The sequence below is a fragment of the Pinus tabuliformis genome, chromosome 7 (genome assembly GCF_031772625.1).
Source record: "Pinus tabuliformis cultivar Carrire ecotype Pingquan chromosome 7, CPIR1, whole genome shotgun sequence".
NCBI lineage: Eukaryota > Viridiplantae > Streptophyta > Pinopsida > Pinales > Pinaceae > Pinus > Pinus tabuliformis.
This window is the reverse complement of record NC_142293.1, coordinates 1,415,662,715-1,415,688,688: the sequence shown is the minus strand read 5'-3', so window position 1 is coordinate 1,415,688,688 and position 25,974 is coordinate 1,415,662,715.

Here is a 25,974-nt window from a genome sequence, read left to right as displayed (position 1 = left end):
AAAGCATGTCATTTCCATGGGATTCCTGAAAGGCCTCTCCAATGGTCCCAATTGTTAGTCTTCCTCTCTCTAGTAATTCATTGAAGACACCCCTCTCATGGGCCAACTAACCTATTATCACTCTGTAAAAACCCTTCAGGCTGAGGAAAGGGCTACAAAGGTAACCACAAACTACTTTGGGCTAGAAACTAGTCCTTTCTAGAAAGATGGGGCTTCCTCACTCTTAAATGTAAATACTTGAAAGCACATATTTTAAACAGAGACCAGTTTTGAATAAGGAATTTTGAAAATATTTGGTCGAAGTGTGAATGGCCTGATAGGTTGTAATACATGATCAATTTAGCCTTTAACTCTTTTACTTATGCAAGTAAATCGATAACTATTTCAAGGGCTTGTAATCATGACTCTAGGATACAAAGGTTGGTTGTAGTATAGATAAGGTAAACTGAAACAAACAAATTCTTCCTTGGAGAAAGAAAAATTGAACATAGAAGATAACATGTACAAGTATATAACATTTCATTTGAGTTTGAAACATGAAGACAACTGAAAAAGAGCAGATACACTGAATTCTGAATCAATTGACATCAAATACTCATAACACAGAGAAGAAATAAATAACTGGCAGTAAACAAAACAAATCCCATGCACCATATTGTAAGAATAAGTGGATAGTAAAATCGATGACCCTCAATACATAAGTAACATGTATCATTGATTGATAACACAAGCATGAAATATCTGAAAATTTAGTACTAAGACATCACTTGACCATCAAAAACCATTTTTGTCTTCATTGATCTGAATATATAATAGATACATCAGATTAAAACATGTCTAGGTTCACTGTACTTTTGATCCTCCAAAGGATCGATTCAAAACTAGGAAAAGCATAAAATTTTGTTTTATCCATGATTTTTACCCAAAAATATAGTATAAAGCCTACTTTTTCCTTCCTGAAAGAAAAAACAAATTAATTTAATACAATCATCTTTAAAAAGTCTTAGAACTGGAAAAATTAACTGAAATAAAAAAGTAAAAAAGTTGCTTTTATGTTTGTTGAAATGCTGCGCAACACCCAAATATTCATGCTTCTAGAACTCACACATGGCAAGCAGCTGGAGGGGTGAGCTAGATACCATATGTACTCCACACCATCACCTTCAAAACCTGATAGGTGTCCATCATACTGTGATGTGAAATGGTCAGACCATGGGCTGCGTAGCGAGTGCACAACGCCTGTGTAGCGCCTGATTCTGTCAACAGAAATTGTGAAAATAGGCTCCAAAAATATAGTACCTATGTAAAATATGAGATATTTTTTGTATATGTGATTGTGTTTATGAAAAATCTCTCTCAGTTTCCTCAAATTCTTCCCTAGAGCCTCATAATATTCTCTGCAAAACCATGACTAAAACAGAGTATTTGTGTAGTCCGAAACATAGGCTTTGAAGATGCAATTTAATATTGATATATGTGACACTTGTGTAAAATATGGAAGAGGTTATTGTGCTATGGTATGTTCTTAAGAAAAACCTCTTTCCATTTTCAAAAATTTTCCTCCATGTGATCAGACACCGTTATGAGAAATGGTGGCCAAAATAGTTGATTTCGTAGGAAAATGCATTGTAGAGTGTAGAAGCCCTCCATGCTTGGCATGAGCATAAAGCATGGAAAATGATTAAAATGTTAGGAGTATAATGTATCTTAGGTGATGGAGGGGGTTGCATGTTATACATGAAGGTTGTACATGTGATGAGTATAGGGGAGTAGTAGTGGTGTCATGGGGATAGGTTTAGAATGAAGGGTGGGAAAGGAAATGAAATCTGAATAAGATGTAATTGATATGTGAAAAGTGGATAGGTTGTAGATGATATATGAATGTATTCATAAAGGGGAATAGGGAAATAGAGTACGAAATAAAAGGAATCACGACTTGACTGTACAAACATACACAACAATGACTCCCATTGATTGAGACCCTTTAAAAATTTGAATGAACTCTTCATGAAAGAAACTCAAATATGTCAGACATTTGTCTAGATGCTATGACAACAACAATAGTCATAGGCTCAACTAATCCAAACTGAAATTTAAAGGATAGGAAAAACATTTGACGATAAAAGTTATGACCCTAACATTGGCTCCAATGAGGATGGTAGCCTCCCTGTGAGGTGCCAAGAACAAAAACATAGACTAGTAGCCTAACCAGACCACTGAGCAATGGATTCAAACATAAAAAGACTAAAACTCAACTAACTAACTAATTAAAAAGCTGAAAACTTCAAAATAAATTAGAAATTTGACAACACATCACCAAAGTCTTAAGGCCTTCTCCTCAAGCTTCAAACTTGAATGATAGTTGTGCACAAATGCTGAAATTATATACACTAGGTGATTACCTCCTTCCAATGTAGCCATTCAAGTAGAAGGGTACTTAACTGAGTGTCGCTCATTATTTCCTTGAACATTCAAAAGAAAAAAGAGAGTGGAAACTTAAAATCCAACTGATTCTTAAAAGCGACATCGGTAAAGAGTGCAAGCTTCCATAAATCCTACAACAAACTGGCCATGGGATGACAAACCTCTTCTTTCAATGGTTCCAATAGGTTAGAAAAATAATCTTCAAAAACATAATTGGTTACCTCCACCTGATGATCAGTAAGAGGACTCTATTCTAGAGAAATCGGAGCACTCAATTTAGTAATCTTGCCCTCTTCAATTGAGGCAACCACCTTATCCACAACAATAATGTGCACATCCATAGGGTCTCGGACAACCTGCTCTTCTTCGGTAGACTCTTCATTTTCATAACCTAGAGGCAGATCTTCTTGATCAAAATCTTCTTGTGCAAGAGTCCTTAGAACAACCCCTTCATTTTCACTTCTCTCCTCTTCTTGCTCAAGCTCAGTCTACTGAATCTCATCATGAACCTCTATCTGATAAGTTTCATGTTAAACTATAGAAATTGTTACCTGTTGAGAATCTTCATGAATATCCAGGAAACATACCTCTTCTATTTTTTTCTGAGGGAAAGACAACTCAAGCAAGGCTTCTTCAATTTCATCAATCATTACATCTTGATCGTAGATGTCGATTCCCATGAGCTAAAACAAATCATCTAATTTTCCACAAAATTTTTCTACTAGCACTATAGAAGGATAGTTTTTTTAAAATTGGCACAAAATGCTGAATAGAAATCCATGAGAGAACATATAGTTGTAGTTGGAAAACCTCCATACCATTCTCTGGCTTTATCGTCTAAGGTTTCTGTAAACATTTTCATCAATGAATCCTCATGAAAACGAACTTCGAGTCTATGTACATGCATGTGGAATTGAATTAAATGTAGAGCGACATCTTCTCCCTTTCCATCTCTGAATATTGGGAGATAGGCTGACCAATTAACATGAGGCATAGGATTTAGAAAACCAAAAATACGAGATCTATCCATGGGAGCATACCTGACATTCGTTCTTGCAGAACCTATTTTGAAAACAATCACTAGTAATTCTGAAAACTACTAAGCTTTAACCAATAAAGACATTGTGAATGTTTGATCTTGTGGATCCTTTGAATTTCGGAGTCGCCAGGTGAATGATTAAGCCTTTCCTGATTTTGATTGTTGTTCACCATCAATAGCCAAATTTGAAACTTTGAAAAAAAAATATCGGGGAAGATGAAACCATTTGGTCCCCAAGAACAACGCCACTATGTTATCACTTCGTAAAAACCCTTCAGACTGAGGAAAGGGCTACAAAGGTAACCACAATCTGTTTTGGGCTAGAAACTGGTCCTTTCTAGCTGAAGGGGTCTCCCTCACTCCTAAATGTAAATACTTGAAAGCACAAATTTAAAACATAGATCAGTTCTGACTAAGTAATTTTGAAAATCTTTTGTCGAAGTGTGAATGGCCTGATAGGTGGTAATACATGATCAATTTAGCCTTTAAGTCTTTTACTTATGCAATTAAATTTCTAACTATTTCAACGTCTTCTAAGCATGACTCTGGGATACAAAGGTTGGTTGTAGTATAGATAAGGTAAACTGAAACAAACATATTTTTCCTCAAAGAAATAAAAACTGAGCATAGAAGATAACATGTATGAGCATATAACATTTCATTTGAGTTTGAAATGTGAAGACAACTGAAAAAGAGAAGATACATTGAATTTTGAATCAACTGACATCAAATACTCATAACACAGAGAAGAAATAAACAACTGACAGTAAAAAAACAAATCCCATGCACCATACTATAAGAATCCTTGGATAGTAAGATCAATGACCCTCAATACATAAGCAACATGTATCATTGATTGATCACACAAGCATGAAATGTCTAAAACTTTAGTACTAACACATTACTTTACCAACAATAACCATTTTTGTCTTCATTGATTTGAATATGTAATAGATACATCAGATTAAAACTTGTCTAGGTTCACTGTACTTTCGATCCTCCAAAGGATTGATTCAAAACTAGGAAAAATAAAAAACTGTTGTTTTATCCATGATTTTTATCCAAAAATAAAGTATAAAGCCTACTTTTTCCTTCTTGAAAGAAAAAAAAATAATTTAATACAAATCATCTTTAAAAAGTCTTAGAACTGGAAAAACTAACTAAAGTAACAAAAGTCAAAAGGTTTCTTTTATGATTGCTGAAAATCCTACTCAGCACCCAAATATTCATGATTCTGGAACTCACACATGGCAAGAATCTGGAGGAGTGAGTTGGACACCATATGTATTCCACGACATCACCTTCAAAACTTGATAGGTGGCCATCTTACCATGTACGTGAAATGGTCAGACCATCGGTTTCATAGCACCTGATTCTGTCAGTAGAAATTGTGAAAGTAAGCAACCATTAGACGCATGTAACTCCAAAAATATATCAGCTATGTACAATTTGAATTAGGTTTTTGTATATAATATTTGTTTCAAGAAAACACTCTCTCTGTTTCTTCAAATTATTCCCCAGAGCCTCCGAAACTCTTCTATAAAACCATGACTAAAACATAGTATTTGTGCAATCCGAAATATAGGATTTGAAGATGAAGTTTAATATCCCGATTGGTGACACATGTGTAAAATATAGAATAGGTTATTGTGCTCTAGTTTGTGCTTAAGAAAAACCTCTTTCCATTTTCAAAAATTCACCTCCATGTGGTCAGACATTGTTCATCGAATTAGTGACTAAAACATTCGATTTCAAAGGAAATTGCATTGCAAAGTGTAGAAGCTCTCCATGCTTGGCATGAGCATAAAGCATGGGAAATTATTAAAATGTTGGGAGTATAATGTATATTATGTGATGGAGGGGGTTGCATGTTATACATGAGGTTTGTACATGTGATGAGAGTAGGGGAGTGGTAGTGGTGTCATGGGGATAGGTTTAGAACGAAGGGAGGGAAAGGAAATGAAATGTAGTAAGATGTAACTGATATGTGAAAAGTGGATAGGATGTAGATGATATATGAAGGTATTCATAAAGGGGAATAGGGAATGGGGTAGGAAATAAAAGGAAGCATGGATTGGTTGCACAAACATTCACAACCATGACTCCCATTGACTGAGAACCTTTCAAAATTTGAATGAACCCTTCATGCAAGAAACTCAAAGATGTTGGACAGTGATCTAGAGTCTATGAAAACAACAATAGTCATAGGCTCAACTACTCCAAACTGAAAATTAAAGGATAGGAAAAACATTTGACGATAAAAATTATGACCCTAACATTGGCTCCAATGCGAATGACAGCCTCCCTGTGAGGTGCCAAGAACAAAACACAAACTAGTAGCCTAACCAGACCATTAGGCAATGGAATCAAACATAAAAATACTAAAACTCGATTGAATAACTAATTAAAAAGCTGAAAACTTTAAAATAAATTAGAAATTTAACAACATATCACCAAACTCTTAGGGCCTTCTCCTTGGGCTTCAAACTTGAATGATAGTTGTCCACACCTATTGAAAGTATATACACTAGGTGGTCACCTCCTTCCAATGTAGCCAGTCAAGCATAAGGATACTTGACCGAGTGTCGCTCATTGTTTCCTTGAACAAGAAAAATAAAAAATAGAGTGGCAACTTAAAATTCAACTAATTCTAAAAAGCAACATCGGAAAACAGTGCAAGCTTCCATAAATCCTCCAACAAACTGGCCATGGGATGACAAACCTCTTCTTTCAATGGTTACAAGAGGTCAGAAAAATAATCTCCAAAAACATAATTGGTTACCTCCACCTGATGATCGGTAAGAGGACTTTGTTTTAGATAAGTGGGAGAACTTAGTTTAGTAATATTTCCCTCTTCAATTGAGGCAACCACCTTATCCACAATAATAATGTGCACATCCATAGGGTCTGGGACAACCTTCTCTTCTTCGGTAGACTCTTCCTTTTCATAACCTGGAGGCAGATCTTCTTGAAAAAAATCTTCCTGTGAAAGAGGCTTTAGAATGACCCCTTCATTTTCACCGCTCTCCTCTTCTTGATCCAGCTCGGTCTACTAAATTTCTTCATGAACCTCTATCTAATCAGTTTCAGATGCAACTGTAGAAATTGTTACCTGTTGGGAATATTCATGAATATCCAGGAAACATACCTCTTCTATTTCTTTATGAGGGAAATAGAACTCAATTAAGGCTTATTCAATTTCATCAATCATTACATCTTGATCATAGATGTAGAAACCCATGACCTGAAATAGATCATCTAAGTTTCGACAAAATATTTCTACCAACACTATCAAAGGATAAGTTTTTTTTTAAATTTGAACAAAATTTTGAATCCAAATCCATCAGAGAACATATACTTGTAGTTGGAAAACCTTCATACCATGATCTGGCTTTATGCTCTGAGGTTTCCATAAACATTTTCATCAATGGATCCTCATGAAAATGAGATTCAAGTCTATGTACATGCATGTGAAATTTAATTAAATACATAGCAACATCTTCTCCCTTTCCATCTATGAATATTGGGAGATAGGCTGACCAATTAACATGAGGCATAGGATTTGGAAAACCAGGAATACGAGATCTATCCATGGGAGCATACTTGACATTCATTCTTGTAGAACCCATTTTGAAAATAATCACCAGTGATTATGAAAACTACTGACCTTTAACCAATGAAGACACTGTGAATGTTTGATCTTCTGGATCCTTTTAATTTTGGAGTTGTCAGGGGAATGATTTAGCCTTTCCCGAGTTTGATTGTTGTTCACCATCAATAGCCAAATCTGAAACTTTGATAAAAAAATTCCTGGGGAAGATGAAACTGTTCGGTGCCCAACAATGGTGCCACTATGTTGTCACTCCGTAAAAACCCTTCAGGCTGAGGAAAGGGCTACAGAGGTAACAACAAACCACTTTAGGCTAGAAATTGGTCCTTTCTAGCCAGATGGGGCTCCCTCGCTCCTAAATGTAAAGACTTGAAAGCACAAATTTAAAACATAGACTAGTTCTAACTAATGAATTTTGAAAATCTTTGGTCGAAGTGTGAATGGCCTGATAGGTGGTAATACATGGTCAATTTATCCTTTAAATCTTTTACTTATGCAAGTAAATCAATAACTATTTCAAGATCTTGTAAGCATGACTCTGGGATACAAAGGTTGGTTTTAGTATAGATAAGTGAAACTGAAACAAACATATTCTTCGTGAGAGAAAGAAAAATTGAACATAGAAGATAACATGTACAAGCATATAACATTTCATTTGAGTTTGAAACATGAAGACAACTAAGAAAAAGTAGATACACTGAATTCTCAATCAACTGACATCAAATACTCATAACACAGAAAAGAAATAAACAACTGAAAGTAAACAAAACAAATCCCATGCACCATACCGTAAGAATCCTTGGATAGTAAGATCGATGACCCTCAATACATAAGAAACATGTATCATTGATTGATCACACAAGCATGAAATCTTTGAAAATTTAGTACTAACACATCACTTGACCAACAACAACCATTTTAGTCTTCATTGATCTGAATATATAATAGATAAATTAGATTAAAACATGTCTAGGTTCACTGTACTTTCGATCCTCCAAAGGATTGATTCAAAACTAGGAAAAACATAAAATTGTTGTTTTATACAAAAATAAATTAGAAAGCCTAATTTTTCCTTCTTTAAAGAAAAAAGAAATTAATTTAATACAAATCATCTTTAAAAATTCTTAGAACAGGAAAAACTAACTGAAATAACAAAAGTTAAAAAGTTGCTTTTATGTTTGTTGAAAAGCATGAGCAGTGCCCAAAAATTCATGCTTCTGGAACTCACACGTGGCAAGCAGCTGGAGAGGTAAGTTGGACACCATATGTACTCCATGCCAACACCTTCAAAACTTGATAGGTTTCCATCATACCATGTACATGAAATGGTTAGACCATGGGTTGTGTAGCGAGTGTGCAATGCCTGATTCTGTCAGTAGAAATTGTGAAAATAGGCCACCATTAGACACATGTAACTCAAAAAATATAGAACTTTTTTATAATCTGAGATAGGTTTTTGTAGATGAGATTTTTTTAAGGAAAAGCCTCTCTCAGTTTCTTCAAACACTTCTCCAGAGCCTCCGAAAATTCTCTACAAAACCATGTCTAAAACAGAGTATTTGTGCAGTTCAAAACATAAGCTTTGAAGATGCAATTTAATTTCCGTATCTATGACACTTGAGTAAAATATGGAAGAGGTTATTTTGTTCTTGTTTATTCTTAAGAAAAACCTCTTTCCATTTTCCAAATTTCAGCTCCATGTGGTCAGACTCTGTTTTGCAAATTGGTGGCTAAAAAATTCGATTCCAGAGGAAATTGCATTGCAGAGTGTAGAAGCTGTCCATGCTTGGAATGAGCATAAATCATGGGACATGATTAAAATTCTTAGAGTATAATTTCTCTTAGGTGATGGAGGGGGTTGCATGTTATACATGAGGTTTGTACATGTGATGAGTATAAGGGAGTGGTAGTGGTGTCATGGGGATAGGTTTAGAACAAAGGGAGGGAAAGGAAATGAAATGTGAATAAGATGTAATTGATATGTGAAAAGTGGATAGGATGTAGATGATATATGAAGCTATGCATAAAGGGGAATAGGGAAATAGGGTAGGAAATAAAAGGAAGCACGAATTGACTGTCCAAACATACATGACCATGACTCCCATTGACTAAGACCCTTTCAAAATTTGAATGAACCATTCATGCAAGAAACTCAAAGATGTTAGACAACGATATGGACACTATGACAACAAAAATAGTCATAGGATCAACTACTCCAAACTCAAAATTAAAGGATAGGAAAAAAATTTGACGATAAAACTTATGACCCGAACAAAACCATCAAAGAAGCCTTGACTTAAAAAATCATTCTCTTTGATTTTGTTGATGCCCTGGGAGTGGACATAAAGCTTATCAAGTCTCAAATTTTTTTCTTCAACACCATTGTGCATATTCAATCCCACATCTCTAGATTCCTTGGTTTTAAATGGAGCTCCCTTTTGACAAAATATTTAGGTATCCTTCTTGTTAAAAACCCACTTCATATTAAGGTCTAGGAATACTTCTCATCAGATTAGAAAGAAAACTATCTTGTTATACATTTAAATCTCTTAATCCGGCCAGTCGAAGCATCCTCCTCAATTATTCCTCTATATCATGTCTCAGCTTTAGTTTCTCCTAAATATGTTCTCAACAAAATCTGCTCCATTCAAAGAACCTTTGTATGGGGGTAGCCAAATAGGAAAGAAAATGGGCTCTAGTAACTTGGGAAAAATTATGTAAAGAAAAAAAAAAGGTGGACTAGGCATTTGGGACCTAATTCCTAGGCAATGCAATGGTCGCCAAGATCTGGTGGTGGTGGCTCAAAAACCCAAGGGATCTATGAAGCAAAATATGGAAGAGTGAATATGTTCCTAATATAAACAACATGCAAATCATTAGGCTACAAGGCCAAATAAAAGGATCATACGTCTAGAACAAAGCTTGGAACAAAAAACATTTAATACAAAACCTCAACTTTTTGGAAATACACAACGGAAATCTAGCCCTATTCTGGGAAGACTCATGGTAACAATGGCCCATATTAGAACAAAATGTAGACATTATCACTATTATGCCTGAAATGAACTAACATAACAAAATAATAATCAAAGATTACTGAAACAACACTATTGAGTAACCTCAATGGATACTATGGGACAAAGGCAACAGAGAGGACCCTAATATCATATCAAATGCTCATAGAGCCCTGCAAAAGGAGTTAAAACATAGAAAAAATAGGAATCACAATGGAAATGACATAATATTGTTGGGGCCTTCATTTTTGGAAGAATTAAGAAGTTTTGGAGAGGAGTCAAAAGGTTGGCGACAAGTGGCATAAATGGCCATTGGAGAGCTGCGAGAATAACATCTGGAGAGTAGCACGAATAACATTCGAGAAAAAGGAAGGAACTCACATAAGGCTAGCAGTTGCAAAGGGACAATAGGAAGGAGTAGATACAACCAAGTGGGAAAAGAGAAAGGACAACCAAGGAATGGAGATATCCAAGCAAGGGAGAAGGTAGAGAGCCTGAGAAGGAATTGATAGTTTAGGTTGGTGCGTAGAGAGAAGGAAGAACAGGTCAAAAGTTAGAAAGGAGAACCAAAAATGGTTTTTGTTATTATTTCAGATCTAGGAGAACTACTCTGTATATTTTGTTCCATATGCTTATGTTATGTTCTATCTAGAGTAATGCATTCGCCACTCAAATTAATGATAAATATTGTTATTGGGGACCATCATGTGTTAGTTGCATGTTAATATGGCTCTTTAATTTTTTAATGTATGTGCATATTTAAGTAATATCTCTTTTACAACATGCATGGCCTATTGCGATCAGACTCCCTTGTAGAATGATTCAGTGTTCTCTGCTTCTTGATTCTCTAATATAATTCCTCCATATGCTAGATTTCAACCCCTATCTAACTAACGTCATGACATGCCTTGGGTGAGACTCCTTACCCATTCTGGGTAAGGTGAAAATGTAGGCATTGTTCTACTACAACTAAGCCTTGATGGCCCCTGTGCCCAAACCCAGGGTCTTGACCCTATTCTTATTTCAACGCCAACAAATGGTTTCGTTGTCGGGACCCTAAAATTTCAAAAGTGGGGTTTGAAATATGGTGTCAAGGATATTTAAGAAAGAGCTGCAAAATTGGTGGAATGAGAAAGTGGACCAATTTGTTACTCAACAAGCTCAATTATGCTGACAAAGTATCGGGAAGTTGAAGGAAGAAATCTTGTACTTGGAACCAGCTAGTGATCAATACGAGATCTTCTGGTGCAAGTTCCCAAAAAAAATTTACAACTTGTTGCAGGGATTGCAAGTGAAGGGAAAGTCCAGAGGACAAAATCCATCTCATCATGCCTGGACTCAAGGAGGCCTTACTGTGCTACATCGCCTTGATACAGATCTGATGAGAGTGGTATATTTCTGGGTACAAACCATGTTGAAGGGGTACATTGTTGAGTTTATAGAAGAAAGCCATTAGTATTTTTTGAAAGTTTAAGTCGTGTTTTGATCATGGTTGCGAGGGAAGCTACTGAAGGAGGTTACCTTGTGGATTAAGGTTTTAATGGTGGAAGAGGGCTTGTTTGTCTTCCAAAACCTGATCATGGTAGTGTAAACCCCTAGTACTGAGGGAAGGACCTAAAGGGAGGGATGCTACTGAGCAGGGAACTATGAGAAGGTCATGAGGATGGACACAAATGATTTCCGAAACGCCGAGGATCTAAGAGCATAAAGGAGAGTGTAGATAGTGGAGAAATGGCAAGAAAGGGCTATGAAAGTGATTAAAAGGTGACAAGAGGGATTTCACCAAGCAAGAGCAGTGTTAAGAGATCTGGAAGAGGAAGAAAGTATGGAAGGAAGTTCAATGGGAAGGGAAAAGATGTTCGTAACATCTGCGGGTCTAGAAGGTGACAGGGACCCACCCTCGCTAGTAGAAATGGAAATGTTGGATGGAAAGGGCCACCTAGACTCAGAGGGAAGCTTGGATGATGACATGAAAATTTATATAAGGACACTATTTTCTGAAGATGATGCATCCAAAGGAATCAAAGATTTGCCCCCCCTAAAAGTCAGGTAGTGTCTCCCCCAACCTTCCCCTGGTACTCTATCATAATCCTAAAAAATTCCTATGCAAGTTAATCAAAACTATAAGACTTCACAGTGTGCATGCTAATTACACAACTAATGTTTGTACCAAACAATGTAAACTTTGAAACGGGAACTGATACTATTACCCGTTTCGTAGAGATAGCAAAAAAGTGACCTGATTTTGAAAAGGGGTGATGCGGAACGCACATGTTTTTTTTAGAGCATATTTTTTGGCACTTTATTTTTTTTTATGTACATTACATTTTAGAATGGTAGTGATTTTCATGCTGATTTAAAAAAGTGGGTATTCTACATCACACCTTTTTTTAAAAGACCTATTTTTTGACTTTAAATTTTCTAATGTATGAAATGTAAATAATTATTTTCTAAATTTGATAGTTTTGGAAGTGGTCGTTTTCTTCATAATTTCTTGTTTTTTATTTTAATTTTAATTTTTTTGTAGTGAGGTTTTTATTGTTTTGCATTTTTAAATCAGAAAGTCGAAATTTTGAATTTTTGATAATCTACATATTTATACATCCTTAATTAATTTTTCAATCCACATGAAATAATAGTTTCTAGAAAACAATATTTTTTAACAATGGACATAAAAATAACCCTTTTTAACATAAATATAACAAAAAAACTACACGTTTTGATAATTTTTTGCTAGAATTGACAAGTCAAAATCACAATTTTTATACGAAAATTTTAATTAAAAAATGGTTAAATAATAGGTTTTTTTATGAATTTCATGTCAAAAAAATAATAATAATCACTTTTTTTTCAAAAAATAATGATTAACTTAAACATCAATGTGAAAATCACATATTACAAATATTGAACGCATAACAACCTTAATTGATTGATTATTCTTCTCCTAAAATATCAAAGTCAAAACATTGCAAAGCTTGATTTCCAAGCATAACTTAAATTTAATCAACAATGTCACGTAATCCAATCTCTTCGTCCTCTAGAGTTTCATCATTGTCTTCTTCCACAATATTTTCTGCTTCCTTTTTCTCATTTTCCTCTTCTAATGGATCTTTGATGTCTACGAATCTCCCAATGTATGTCTTTCCAAACATTCCATGTAATGGTGGTTGGGGTTCCTTTGCCTTTCTTGCCACACATGATTCACTAAAGTCCCCTTTCTTCAACCCAATTTCTTGCATTGCATCTTGAAGAAAATGAAGAGCATTAATTCTTTGCTGAATGAAATTGCGTTGTAATGGATCTTTCTCAATTGCAATACAATTTCTTCCCTTTTGAAGGAAGCATGCTAGTGTCATACCTAATTATCAAGCACAAAAGAAATAATTAAGTAAATTAGTACAATGACATATTAAGTAAAAAAATAACATATTGAAATTCAATTCCATATAATAAAACTTACCTGAGCTAGAAAATAAATCCAGAACCCAATCTCCTTCATTTGAACATATATCTATAAGATAGTTAATCAATAATTGTGGTTTTTGATAAATGCTAACTATCTCTCCTTTTGTTTCTTTGTCTTCATTTGTTAGTTTTCTCACAACAGTGTCATAAGTCAGTATTTGGCTATGACTCTTTCTGTCTACCCGTTTAAAAATCATAGACATATGGCTATCATCTTTTGCCCAACTATTAATATGAATGAACTCACAATCATTTATAAATTGTTGATCTTCATTGTTAAGAAGATTTGACTTTTTCCTGTAACATGAAATAGTAAAAGTTCAATTAACATGTACATAAATGAATTTTTCAACATTAATCAAATATACATTTTAAACGTCTTACCATGTAAGCTGCACCCTTGAATTCTTTTTCCCCTTGAAGCTTGACAATATCATTTCCAATTATGTGTTTGAATGAAATGTCACAAATCTCCATAATGGTGATGACATCACTTCTACAAATTCCGCAACCACTTTATTAAGAGCTTGATAAGTATAAGGGTCACTATCATAGTAAATGTTTGGAATATTGAAACCATGGGGAATATCTGTAATAACTAGGGCATAATCCCTTTTTGGTATGAGTTTAGCAATGTCTTCATAGTCGCCTTGTATTACTTGATATTGAATAGTGTCTAGCCCATTCCAAATGAAATGATTAAGAGTTGGATCAAGTTCAACATTCTTAATATATTGCTTCCTTAGTCTTTTGATCTTTATTTTTTCAATAAAGGTCTTGAAACTATCTGGTGCTCCGTTATCTTCCTTCCTTATCTTTTATAAAATAAACAAATATATGTGTAAGTTATAAATTAAAAATAGTACACAGATGAATAGAAATGAATGTATAATCAAGATACCTTTTAAATGCAAGATAAAAAGCTTTTAATGTTGATGTAGAACTTGAATCTAGATAGTTGTGTACAGCATCATCCCAACTATCTTCATTAAACAATCTAACCATTTGTTCTTGAATTTTCATGTAAACTTTGTGACTGCATAGATAAAGTAACAAAAAGTTAATATAATGATATGTATAACAAATACTACAAAGAATAACATGTTTTATTTAAAAGATAACTATAATCTAGAAATAAATAAAAATAATTAAGAAAACTTACTTTTGAAATTCTTCAGACATTTCTTCCAATGATAATTCCTCTGACCTCACACGAGATAATATTGTTTTGACATTTTTTCATCTTTCATTCCTTGCATCGCCCTCCAAGGCGTGATAGTCATATCGTCTGGAAGTTGCTTCAGTTTAGGAGCTGATTTACTATTGCTATATATCAATGGCTTAGACTTTTTGACCCTCTAGTTTTTAATGCCAATGTCTCCCCACATGCTAAAATTCTCATCAATCAACTTCCAAATATCTCTAGTTCTAAATGCCAATTGGAAAATGTTATCAACACCTCTGAATAAATCACTATTTTTGTTGTCTTTTCCACCTGTTGAATTGGTTTTCTCTTCAATTTGATAGCCTATTTCCATACAACATTCCTTTCGGAAATCTACAGTAACATTTATCCTATCCCCACCACATTTTTCTTGAAATTCACTATGAATAAATCTAACCCTTTGGATGAAAGTCATAGACATCCTATATTCATTATCTAAATTATGATCCCATGCCACTAACTTTTCTTATGTTTCATTTAAACCAGCATAAATGATACATTTCATTGTCTCAAAATGTGGGTTATTAGGATATTCCTCCATCAATTGTCTTTGAGATTCTACAGAATGGTTCCCCCCAAGCACATAATAATTGTATTCAAAACATTTTGACTTATCAAATGCTTCTTTGTTGGGAACTTGAACTGGATCAACAAGAAGTACATAACTAACCACATGAGCATATGGATTGTACCTCATCAATGTCTTCAAGTTGTGAACATGAAAATGATGTGGCTTTCTGGCTTGATATTGATATTTTCCTTCACTTGCCTTATAGGTTTGTCTGACATTAAGCTGAAATGTACGAACACCATCAATTAAGTTTCTCTTTGTCAAATTCTGTCGAATGGAATTTTGTTTTGTTTTGATAATTCTATCATCTAAATGAGCTCCTGGTGTAATGATTTCTCTGCTTTATTTTGAAGTTTCACTATGTTCGTGACTGCTGGTAATGACTACTTCAAAATCTTCAACCTTACTTTTCTTTGTCATAACATTCTCAACAGATTTATTCTTGGGCATTGTTACTTTTGGACTTTTACGGCTTTTCTCAATTCCAATGTCATCTTCAGTAATGGCAACATATGCTTCACTGTCAGTTTCAACTTCATCGTCCTCAAAAGTAACTTGTTTACCCTTGCTAGATTTATCCACCAGAGGCCTTTTTTTCTGATTCTTTGGATGTAGTTTTGTAGCATCATCAATTACTACATTTTTCTTGTTTTCCATATCTTCTTCTGACACTGAGTAAAAACTGCTGACAACTTTCATAATATCATGCTCTATGAAATGAATGCCTCCCAACCTAATTGAACAACTTTCAACAAAATTCTGCCAAACAAAATATCATATGTCAATAAAAACAAAGTTAAAAAAATATAGCGAGACACTTTCAAGAACGCAAAATACAAATATAAATAACAATACTTATGATGTTTTGTGTCATCTCATTTATGATTTGTTTACACAACTTTGTAGATACCTCTCTCGTGTCATACAATGAATATGATAGTCGGTATTTAATCCTTTCATGTGACTTGGGAGCTTTTGTAAGTATGTAAAAAATTTCAGTGTCCGGTACCGAAAACATATCTATGACTCTTCCCATCACCTCAAAATTTCCATTATCATTCGGTATATCAATATATAGATATATATTCATATTTTTGCTTTCTTTTTCTTTCACATACCAGATTCTTGATGGAAATTTCACCTCTTTTGAATTCTTACAGTCTGAAATTATCTTCTTATCACTTGAGGCACTTGAAAGATTTGTAGCCATGAGCTTAGGTGGAGTTCGTTCACTAATGTTTCTTGAAGACGCACCTTTAAGAGTATTTGGTCGAAAAAGATTCACAGAAATTTTCTTTGATGCCATTTTCCTGAAAAATAGAAACACATAAATCAGTAAATAAAAAAAACATATTAACTTAAATTAACAACGAAAATATATCATAAATTTTTTATTTTTATAATTAGAATTTCCCAGCCACCCCTAACAGGTGAGCAGGCGGGTTGGTGGGTGGCAAGAGGTCGGGTGAATGATGGCGGGGCAGGGTGGGTAGTCGGGCGGGTGAGGGCGGGCGGGGTTGGTGGGCGGGCCGGGTGGGTGTGGGCGAGATGTGTGCGTGGGTGTGGGCAAGCGGGCAGTGGGTGGGGGCGAGCGTGTGGGGGCGCCACACCCGGCCGCCTTCCATCCCCACGCTCCCACGCCGAACCTCTTCCCTCACACCTGTCGAGGGATAAAAAGGTGTCTTTTTAACTCCTGATTACCTTCACATTAATTATCAACCCAGGGACGACTTTTTATTTCAAGAGTGTACTCAGTCTGAGGCAGCTATTTACTCAAGAGTAATGTTTTGCAGTATAGTGCTTAAAATCCAAAAGTAAATGAATGCTTGAAAAAGAAATCTAACAATAACATAAACTCAAATTCTCTGAAATCCAACTATTCACTCAGCAAACATCAATTGAGGATAGAGTAGCAATAACTCATTCCTCTAGAGATTGATGCAATTGAAAAGGCACTCAAAAGAAAGATCACCAAACTGGGAACTAGACAACATATGTCAATGTTCACTACAGTCTCAGACCTTCAAAGCAAAGATAATGCGAATAACAAGAAATGGAACATCGTCTACTTTTATAAATAGGATTTAACAACAAAACTCTATCCTTGTTTAACTGATATATAAATTAAATCAAGCATAAATAAGATCCACAATCTGAGAACTTAAGCAGTGATAGCCAATGTCCTTTACAGTTGTTGATCTCTCACACCATACTAAAGCAATAAATTGAAAATGATAAATCAATAATGCTGCTAACAGAAATGGAATAAACACACTTGATGTAATAACATTTAAAAGGCAAAAACAAATCCTTGCGAAAAATGAACAGCAACTAAATCTATTGGAAAACTGAACAACAAAGCTAATGAAATAAAAATACGCAGCAACTACAGATGTAATTGAATCAACAACCTTAACCCAGCAGCATGAACATTAATCGCAGTTATTGGAGCAACAACAATTGCAGTTATAATTGAACAGTAACATAATTCAAAAACAATTTCAATTACAAATGAATAGCAATTAAATGAATCACAATCTTAATCAGATAGCGCAGTACTAGATTAGAATTAAGAGTAGGACAATTCAAGTTATAATTAATAATTTTGTCACTACGCAATCCAATTATGATTTCACAATTCTGCAAAATGTTCATAAACAAAAGATTGCTGAATAACATAATTTGAAGAAATGAGAAGGAAACCAAACCATCACATGGCAGAAATCGGAAAGATAAAATACAGCAGTAGCATACTCCACCAGAGGCTGGGCTCTTAGCCGCCAGCGGATGCTGCTGGGCTACTTCAGATGAAAAGAATGAACAACTCCTCCCAAATTAAGTATTAATCATTAAATGGTAAAATCATTACAACAGCAATAGCTTTGAGACTTACAGCCTGAAACAATCCTTTCTTCCTCCTATCCTATCATGAATTTTTAATTCTAAATCCTCAATCCATCATTTTTCCATCCCCAAATCATCCCCATCTCTGATCTCTGTTTTCATTTAAATAGAGAGAGATCAGAGAGCAGTTACAATAGATATAAGTACAACATAATTTCTATTACAAAATTAGATTGTTTCCAACCAATTGATCAACAAGAAGATATATTTCCATCCATCTTTCAACAAGAGCAAGACGAATTTGGCTTTGCAGCTGAGATTTGGAGGACGGTCGCAACAACAAATATGAGAAAATCGTGCTCAAAAAACCCTACGTTTCTCTCAGTACAAACTGAATTTGGGCAAGCTGTTCTTCACTAAAGTTAATTGGGTCCGTTCTGGACAAAACCCATGTTCCATATTTTCCATATTCTGCTTCATTTGCTCAGAATCTCAACCGCAAAACTGTCACTTCTTATTCCAGCGCATTTCTGAGTTGGCACTTTTAATGATCAAATCTTCGATCTGGAAATTATCTTGAAGGATAAAAATGGTGAACAATGTTATAACCAATTTATTAAACTTTCATTGATAAAATCATGGATAATCATCAATTTATTAGAAATAAAGGAGAATAAATAATATTTTTACATAAGAGAATAAATAATTGTAAAATAGAATTATGTGATAAATTATGATAAATGACATGATGAAGAATGATAGAAATGGGTGGAATAAGAGTTGAAAAGTAGCAATAATAATGGTATATTAACGACCCAACATACCCCCACACTCAATATGTTGCATGTCCTCATGCAACCCAAAGACAAAATCCATGTGTTAACCAAGCAATAAAAATTTGAAAACAAATGAATGCTTCCTTAATTAATGAATATTCAATTTTAGCAATCTTGATGAAGGCATAACAATTTTTACATTGACATTCAACTATATGTATGAAGTTGCAGCAAAATATGATTTAGATAACAACAAACTTCATTAACCATTTTCTCAAAAACTACAAATCAGATTTTGTTAAAATGTTGCAAGTAAATTTACAATATATGAATGCCTCTATGATCCAAAAATCAGATCGTTTTGATGCACGGATCATGAGATATAAACAAAATGGATGTAGGTGAGAGTGCATGATTTCCGAATGAACCAATTTATCTTGAAATTATCTGGGTATGTGTATTTTAATGATACATCTGTATTATCCAGAAATCACAAGAATTGAGTTCATAGTTTTAAAAGTATTATGGAAATCAATTTCTACACCGTGTAAAAATGAAATTGTATGCCTTAAATGAGGAAGAAAGTATAAAACATCCATCATGCATAGCAATTCCTCCCCCTCTCTGAAGAATTAGCATGTCCTCATGCAATGCTAGAAGACAAATAGAGGTGGTTGCTATGAGCTGTTGAATTCTATGCTTGATGTAAAACAACATGGAATAAGGGAGCTGTTGAGAAGGAATAAGAATAGCAATGGATGATAAAGAATATGAATGACATGGTTATAAGAAAGAAATGAATGAAAGCGACACCCTCCCAAATTGAAAGAGTATATGCCGCTGAAAAATGTGAAGTGCTAAAAATGAGAAATGAAGGATGATAAATGATGCTCAAAATGGGTTTTCATGAAATTCTCCTAAATTCATAATAAATCAGAAAAATATGCTATTTTACCTCAAGTTTTACCTCCAAAAAGAAAAATGTGGAATGACATATATGGACTGGCAGTTGTTGAAACTGATGTAGGTAGAGTTGGTGCTAAAAGTGATGCAAAAGGTGGAATCCAGGTAAGCACATCATGTCTGAAGAATTGTTCACGTTCGCGAGTTGCTCGAGCCTCTTCTGTTAGTTGCAATAGTGTGGTCATGTTGTGAATAGAATTCTGCCCATACTTGTTGTTCTCCTGTAAACAGAACACTATTTTGCATACAATTCTCTTGAATCCTTAGTGTTAGCTTTGAATAGCAACAGATAAGATGCATGCAAAAATTTCAACCAGAAAAACTTTTGTATACATGCAATATTGATATTTTGTCAAATCAACAAGCTATCGCAGAGTGCAGTAATCATATCGCATGCAATCCAATAATGCATACATTCCCCCCTCCAATTGAAAAAGGGATCCCATGACCATAAAGCATATGAAAGGTGTTTTGTTGATGACAAGGCAAGGGAATGAACAATACAACAGTAAATGAAGCAGAGTACACATATCAATGATAGGACAATGGGAGTTATGGTTATAGTGAGAGCAGAGTGTGTAAAGATAGTTATGAATAAGAGATAGGACGCTTTGGATTGATGATAAGTTATGTGAAAAAGAAAAGAACAACAATATGCCAAAAAGATGCTTTACTGATTGTGTTCTTAGCTGAAAAGGATGCGATTGATCAGAAAATAATTTTTCATGCGTAAAGGTTCAAAACGGGGAAAATGAAGAAAATAACTTCTCTTGATAAAAAGGAAGAATAAGAAAAAGGGTATTATAGTAATAATTGACGATAAGATATAAATTCAATACCATAAGCAGAACCTCTGCTGCCAGTAGGCGTCCATAGCCTCGGCAGGGTTGCTTTTTAACCCATATGAGCCAGAATCCTCAATTTATAACTAGAGAGTTTCAATGTTGTTCTACAGAAAAGATCAATGTGCTCGCATGGTAACCAGATAACCACACTGCCATTCACTAGGATGTAGCAAAAGTGATCAGGTCGGCTCGTGATGAGACCTCCTGTTCCATGGATAATTTGGCTATCCAATGGATCATAACCCTGGTGTGGTGGCCATAATGGGAATGTCACTTTGTTACAACCTTATGAACATGGTAGGCTGGCTCATAATGGGACCCCCTATCCTCCATCTGTGAACAAAATTTTATTGTTATTACACATTTTTATGATAAAAAGAGGGAGGCTCAGTACTCCTTAAGAGCAGGGATGGTGGAAGAAGTTGAACATGTCAATAGAAAAATATACCCATAATCTCATTTATTAGAGACAGAGAAGATTATAATCTAAAAGGGTGGAACCAGCATGGTATTAAGATGATCAATCAATATCATGTTCAACAGAAAACATTGCAGTAAAGTAGTATATAAATAATTGTGTCCCTTTTGAAAATAATCTATCATCAAGGAGCTGTCCTGTTAAAGATCATAATGTGAATGATATTAACTCGCTTCAATAGAATCCATAATTCTTGTCCTCATAAAAATAGTGTACTTCATGCCATGAAGGGGAACCAGTGAAATGTGGGTGAGATGAATTAGGAATAATCCCACAAGAGGAAGAAAAGGTTGCACTCAAAAATACTCCCAAAGGGTTGCTCTTTTGAAGGAACAACAGAAACAATCAAAAAGTGGTGTTCCGTGTAGGGAACAACAAAGGAAATGCACACCAAAAAGCAAAAATACACATAAAAAAGTGTGAAAATGCAAATGTCGTTCCTTTGGAAAAATGAACAGTAAAAACTAAAAGTGTCATTCCTTTAGAAAAGGAACAGAAAAAACGCAAGTGTTGTTCCTTTGGAAAAGGAACAACAAAAATGAAAACTGTCGTTCCTTGGAAAAAGGAATAGCAAAAATGCAAGTGTCGTTCCTTTGGAAAAGGAACAACAAAAATCAAAAGTGTCGTTCCTTTGGAAAAGGAACAACAAAAAATGCAAGTGTCGTTCCTTTGGAAAAGGAACAACAAAAATGATAAGTGTCGTTCCTTTGGAAAAGGAACAACAAAAATGCAAGTGTCATTCCTTTGGAAAAGGAACAACAAAAATCAAAAGTGTTGTTCCTTTGGAAAAGGAACAACAAAAACGCAAGTGTCGTTCCTTTGGAAAAGAAACAACAAAAATGAAAAGTGTCAAAGTGTTGTTCCATTCGAAAAGGAACAGCAAAACGTGAAAGTGTAGAAGTGATGTTCCATTTCGAAAAGGAATAGCAAAACGTGCTGCTCTATTTCGAAAAGGAACAACAAAATGGACAATCATAAAATGCAAACATGCAAAAAAACAAATTAGCTGTTCACGGCATTGATGCTGAAGATATGTTACAATTTGAATGAAGCAACACTTGAAACACAAAATATAAGAGAAATCAGAAAAGAAACAACATTTTATTTAAAAAACTGTATGTAAATAAGTGAATTAAGTTACAACAGCTATGATGTTATGTAAAAAAAAAATGATCTCTTTGAAAAATGTTTTGGCAATAGTGACAAGACATGAATCTTCAAATGGAAATCAATTCTTCATTTCTTCTATTATGAATCCGTTGGGTAATGAGTTGGATGAAATTCCTTTGTTTCATTTAAAATTTCTTTCAAAAATCACTCGTCCATAAATTGACCTTCTTTATTTTCCCAAGACCTGCAAAAAATGAGTATCTACCTGCAATAAAACAGTAAATGATGGAGAAAGAGAGGTGCGCGGGTTCCCCTAATCCAAGAATTGTGCAAAAAACTAACAAGTAGTTACTCTGTAGAACAAATCCATGGAGAAAATAACAAAGTAAAATTTATTTGTCACTTGCGGGAAAGCAGTGGCCAATCATGCTAACCTCCAGTGTTTTGATCACAAATTCTTTGTTTTTCGTCCAAATTGAGTGATTCCAAAGTCAAATGAGAGCTAATTCAAAGGTGTATTTCCAATAGAAACAGGTTTTACAAATTCAATGATATGATATGTCAATTTTAGTTAGAACAACCTGCATAACAGAGTCATTTTCGATTACCCATCTTAGACCAACAATTGATATTTCAAGCATAAATTTTTCGTTTGATGTCGGATTCAAATGATTCAAATTGGAAATGAAAGTAGATTCATTTATTTATTTCAAATAGAAACAGATTTTGAAGAAAAGAAGAATTGATAGGTCAAATACTGTAAGGAACAACCAGAAAGACATAGTTTTAAGGGTGCTGATTTACGATAGACAGTCAATATTTTGATCATAAATTCCCCATAAGATATCGAAAAGGAGTGATTCCAATTGCATTCTAAACTAGATTCATAGGGGAATCTACCATAGAAACAGGTTTTAAAAATTCATTCATTTAGACCTCCAAAAACTGACTGTCCCAAGTCTGTTCCTAAGCTTCCCGCTAGACAGCCTGTCAATGTTTTGGTTTGAAATTTTTCGTTTCAAATCCAAAGGGAGTGATTCAAATTGGGTTGGAAAGCAGACATCAAGGGCTACTTAGGATAGAAACAGTTTTTAAAAATAGTGCATTTTGGTCCCTCGAAACATGGCTGTCCCAAATGTTTTTTTAGAAATTTCATCAAGCCCGCAAGCCAAAAAAATGTGGTATTCAAGCATTTTTCAAATTGGTGATAAAAGTGAATATGAGTGTTTGTAGAACTATTATTTCCATTATAAGTTATCTACATACACAAATGAATCAAAAAATTATCACAGATGTTGATTTCCATAGCATGTTGCAACAAAAAATAACTAGGTTTACAAAAATAAAAATAAAAAAGATGTGTTTGTTTTATTTGTTTATTTATTTTATTTTTCTCCACTATCCTACTCTTCTTTGAGAATCGAATATGTTTATGTATAAGAGTATTTCCATTGGAACCATTTTAGAAATAAGTCTTTACGTATGCACATATCCAAATTTGAAAAATGCATCTTGATAAAAATTAGGGCATGAGAAGCCAACTTCCCTTGAAAAGATGGTATCAAAAATTGTTGAAGTATGGAGTGATGATGCAAACACGTGATGGAGTGAAACCAATCTTCAATATATCCGTTACTTTCTTGATTTCCCATCATACCATGAAGTTCTTGAGCTTTTAAAATGGTTTGTTGGTGCAACCTAAAAGAAACCTCATTTTCTTCCATAGCTTCTACAATTTTTGAATTTGAAACATTCTGAATCTCATTGTAAGTTTTCTCTAATGGCACATGTGAGATAGAATGGGTGCGAAGGTTGGGTAAATTTGGCAGTTCAACACTGTAAGCATGTTGTACTGGTTTATTATGGTGAGGGTGTGGAATAAGTTGAGCAGGAAATTCAAAAGTAGAAATGTTGGGCAGTTTCTTACCATAACAGAAGACGTTCTTCATGTGTTTCTTCGAAGCTCCTTCTTCCAATGTTCCTGTCAATTAGTTAGTAAAATGGGTGGTACTTACATGAGTGAAATCATGTGATTCATTTTCCAAAATTTCTATTTTTTTCCCTAGTCATTCACACAAAAATCCAAACATCTATTTCTACTCTAAGTTCTTTAACAGTTCTGTTGAAAAGCAGGCGGGGGAGCAGGGATTTTACATGCTCCGTACGTAGGTTCTTACCTTCTGTTTTTAATACCCAATTCTTTCCTAACACACACTCATCGGATGCACACTACTCTTTTAAAAATGGCTACACTCTCCCCGGCAACGACGCCAAAATGTCGAGGGATAAAAAGGTGTATTTTTAACTCTTAATTACCTTCACATTAATTATCAACCCAGGGACGACTTTTTATTTCAAGAGTGTACTCAGTCTGAGGTGGCTATTTACTCAAGAGTAATGTTTTGCAGTATAGTGCTTAAAATCCAAAAGTAAATGAATGCTTGAAAAATAAATCTAACAATAACATAAACTCAAATGCTCTGAAATCCAACTATTCACTCAGTGAACATCAATTGAGGATACAGTAGCAATAACTCATTCCTCAAGAGATTGATGCAATTGAAAAGGCACTCAAAAGAAAGATCATCAAACTGGGAACTAGACAACATATGTCAATGTTCACTACAGTCTCAGACCTTCAAAGCAAATATAATGCGAATAACAAGAAATGGAACATCGTCTACTTTTATAAATAGAATTTAACAACAAAACTCTATCCTTGTTTAACTGATATATAAATTAAATCAAGCATAAATAAGATCCAAAATCTAAGAACTTAGGTAGGGATAGCCAATGTCCTTTACAGTTGTTGATCTCTCACACCATACTAAAGCAATAAATTGAAAATGATAAATCAATAATGCTGCTAACAGAAATGGAATAAACACACTTGCTGTAATAACATTTAAAAGGCAAAAACAAATCCTTGCGGAAAAGGAACAACAACTAAATCTATTGGAAAACTGAACAGCAAAGCTAATGAAATAAAAATACGCAGCAACTACAGATGTAATTGAATCAGCAACCTTAACCCAGCAGCATGAACATTAATCGCAGTTATTGAAGCAACAACAATTGCAGTTATAATTGAATAGTAACATAATTGAACAACAATTGCAATTACAAATGAATAGCAATTAAATGAATCATAGTCTTAATCAGACAGCGCAGTATTAGATTAGAATTAAGAGCAGGACAATTCAAGTTATAATTAATAATTTTGTCACTACGCAATCCAATTATGATTTCACAATTCTGCAAAATGTTCATAAACAAAAGATTGCTGAATAACACAATTTGAAGAAATGAGAAGGAAACCAAACCATCACACGGCAGAAATCGGAAAGATAAAATACAGCAGCAGCATACTCCACCAGAGGCTGGGCCCTTAGCCGCCAGCGGATGCTTCTGGGCTACTTCAGATGAAAAGAATGAACAACTCCTCCCAAATCAGGTATTAATCATTAAATGGTAAAATCATTACAACAGCAGCAGCTTTGAGACTTACAGCCTGAAACAATCCTTTCTTCCTCCTATCCTATCATGAATTCTTAATTCTAAATCTCTAATTCTAAATCCTCAATTCCATCATTTTTCCATCCCCAAATCA